Raw genomic sequence first — 2,915 nt, forward strand, 5'->3', positions numbered from 1 at the left:
TTCTTTTGGTGTCCACCGGGAACCAATCTCCAACGTCTCCGACTCGGATATCAAGAGCGTGGATGGGAGGAGTCAGAGCGCGGGGCTCCTCTGGGCCAATCCTGAGGGTTCCCGCACCAGCGTGGCCCTCCCTTCGCCTCGCCTTTCCGGAAGACGCGTTCCGCCGGGAGCAGCGCCGCCAACTGCCGAGCGGTGGCGCGCGGCGCTCACTTAAGGGGGTGGGCAGGGCAGTGCTCGAGCCAGCAGTGATTGGCAGATGGGAATGGGGCGGGGATAAAGCGGTTTCTGTAAGAGATGATTGGCTGGGTTAGCCTCAGGGGGCGGGAGGAGAGGAAGACTTGGCTGGGGATTCGTGGGAGAGGAGCGGAAGTAGGCCGCTGGCGCGGTTGAGCCGGCGTGAAGAGAGAAGAGGAGCGTTTGGGGCTTCGGCGTCTGTCAGCAGGTGAGCGTTACCCGGAGCTATCTTGAGGGGTTCCTGGCCCCTCAGGCCCAGCAGCCCGGGAGTCCGTTGTGAACGTTGTGAACGGTTGACTCACCCCTAAGGGGAGACGGAGCGACGGTAACTGGGCGCCGGGGCCCGGGCCCTGGGAGTTGGGCCAGGTTCGAATCCCGCTCTCAGCCTCTCGAGGGCCGCTGGGAGGTGTCAGGTGGACAACGCTGTAACTGGGAGTTCGAGTCCGGCCTCTGCCACTCAGTTCCCGAGGACACAGTTTCCCCGTCCATTGAACGGGGCCGTGAAAATTCAGACATGACTCATGACTGCATAATGCAATCTAAATACTTTTCTCCGCCCACAGGCCTGGGCCGGACTACCGTCGCCCCCTTGCCTGGAAGACTCCAGGCGCCTCCGTACCCACTCTCTCTGTCCCCACCTACAACCAGTGGAAAAATAACGCGAGCCGCATACCTAATGTACATTTCACTAATAACGTTAAAGTAAAAACAAAACAAAACGGGTGATATTAATCTTGTGTTTAATCCAGTATAACCAAAATATTATTTCAACAGGTGATGGGTATAAAACATACAAATGAGATAGCTTACATTCTTAACACTAAGGCTGCGAAATCTCGTGTGTTTTTCACTTAAAGCTACATTTTTATTAGAAAGAGTTGGACTGGCTTTAAGTTGCATAAAATTTACAATTGAAAATGTAGATTCACATGCCCAAACTGTTCCCAGCATACTTAAAGGTTTTACGTGAGCTCAATCACATACCAGTTTTTAAATTGAAATGTTAATTAAAATTAAGTGACATGGAAAGTTCTGTTTCATGGTGGCACTAGCTATTTTCAGGTGCTCATGGGCCCCTGAAGCAAGAGACGGTTATTGGACAGTCCCCGTATTATTGGACTGTGCAGGTGTGAAATTGGCTCAGTCACTCTCTCGCTTATAATCTGAGTGGTTTTCTGTTGTTTTTCAGGATGAGAATACTATAGCCAGCTCCCATCCCTGGCTTTGTTTTCCAAGGTTTCCGTTACCTGTGGTCAACCTTGGTATGAAAATATTAAATGGAAATTCTAGAAATAAACAATTTATAAGTTTTAAATTGCCGTTCTGAGTATTGTGAAGAAAGATGAAGTCTTTCTATCTTGTGCTGTCCAGGAAGTAAATCATTCCTTTATCCAGCATATCAGAGAGAGATCCCCACATTCATGTAACTTTTATTATAATATGTTGTTATAGTTGTTCTAGTGTTAGTTATTGTTAATCTCCGACTAATTTATAAATTAAACTTTGTCCTAGGTGTGTATGTATAGGTAAAAACAGTACATTTAGGCTTTGCTACTGTCCACGGTTTCAGACATCCACTGGGCATCTTGGAACATATCTTCCTTCAGTCTTTATTACATGCTTTATTTCTCACTACGCACCAGCCCCAATCCTGTTCCAGCCAAATTCATCCTCTCTTTGTTCCTTAAAAATCTGACATGGCACTCCTAGTGCAGAACCTTTACCTAGAATCTCTTCTCTCAGTTCTTGGCATGGCTGATGCCTTCTTGTCATTTACGTCTCTCTGTTCAACTGTCCTCTCCTTAGAGAAGCCTTTCCAAGGGTCATCTGGATAGTGTTCAAACTCACAGAGTGTAAGCTTGAATAGCACTGATCCAAGCTGCTAGCATTTCTTATCCAGCAACCTCTGAAACCTCTCTGGAGTCCTAAAGCCTCATAATGCTAGGTATATTTTTGTATCTACATCTCACATTAAGAAAAAAAAAATTTTTTTTTTTTTTTGCATTTAAATGAATTTTCCTCCCTTTGAAACTGTTTGACTATAGGAAAATTTACATTTGTGATGGCTGTGATTTCTTGGTAATCTTTGGGCATACTTGGAAATTTTTGTGACTAAAAAATCTAATTTTCAAATTATTTCTAAATGTGTTTAATTATTTATGAGTCCTAAGTTTAATGTTGAATGAAGTTGACATAATGTTACAGTTTCTAGATGTTTAATTAAACATTTACTCCAACTCTGTAGTTTTCTTTTTCTGTCGTGGAACTTCTTTATCCTTTATCCCCAGCCCCAACTTCTTCATAGCCCCTGAAAAGCTCATCAGCCACAAGCATTATGTCTGTGGTACTAATGAAGAAAATGTCCCTGTCAAATAATGTGTTATCTGTACAGCTGGCTGAATAATCTTCAGTTGTAAACCATGTCATTGCCCTGCTTAAAACCTTCAAAGGCTTATCATACTTGGAATGAAACCTAAGATCTTACTATGGCTTAGGAGGCCCTGGCCTGGTGGCCTCAGCAGACCTCTCAGGCCTCATCTCCCAGTCTCCCTCTTGTCACCACTCTCAAGCCCTGCTGGCTTTATAGTTCCTGTCTTTCAACACACCAAGCTTATTCCTGCTGCAGGGCTTTGCACTTGCTGTTCCCTCTGCCTGGAACCTGCTTCCTTCAGATAATTGCA

General features: G+C 45.2%; 1 long non-coding RNA gene across 1 annotated transcript; it reads left to right on the forward strand.

The window, feature by feature from the left end:
* The first annotated feature begins 277 nt into the window (after positions 1–277).
* LOC111733594 lies at positions 278–2,471 on the forward strand. The gene is made up of 2 exons (XR_002778039.1): positions 278–442; positions 1,424–2,471. It is a non-coding gene; the product is annotated as an uncharacterized LOC111733594 (long non-coding RNA).
* Positions 2,472–2,915: the final 444 nt, after the last annotated feature.

This window comes from Pteropus vampyrus, unplaced genomic scaffold (genome assembly GCF_000151845.1).
Source record: "Pteropus vampyrus isolate Shadow unplaced genomic scaffold, Pvam_2.0 Scaffold583, whole genome shotgun sequence".
Lineage (NCBI taxonomy): Eukaryota > Metazoa > Chordata > Mammalia > Chiroptera > Pteropodidae > Pteropus > Pteropus vampyrus.